The following is a 265-nucleotide window of genomic DNA, read 5'->3' as shown; positions in this document are numbered from 1 at the left end:
TTACAGCAAGTCATTTGTTGCTCAGATAAAGTGTATGTTCCCTGACACAGAAAATTGGAAAACAGTATTTTATCAAAGTTAATCTTAAGTGGGATTTAAAAAAAGACTGTAAACTAAGAATTCACATTAAGGAATTAAAGTTTTTTATGTATTTGACTGTACAGCTCTTTTACTGAAAAAGTGGGTGGCCCTTAAAAGAGCCTTTGGGTTAAAACTGACGATCTGCGACACCTTACTTAGAGCTGGTGTACTTGGTGACGGCCTT

The sequence above is a fragment of the Fulmarus glacialis genome, unplaced genomic scaffold, assembly GCF_000690835.1.
Source record: "Fulmarus glacialis isolate BGI_N327 unplaced genomic scaffold, ASM69083v1 scaffold946, whole genome shotgun sequence".
Taxonomy (NCBI): domain Eukaryota; kingdom Metazoa; phylum Chordata; class Aves; order Procellariiformes; family Procellariidae; genus Fulmarus; species Fulmarus glacialis.
The sequence above is the reverse complement of the archived record's forward strand: the minus strand, read 5'-3'. Positions refer to the sequence as shown.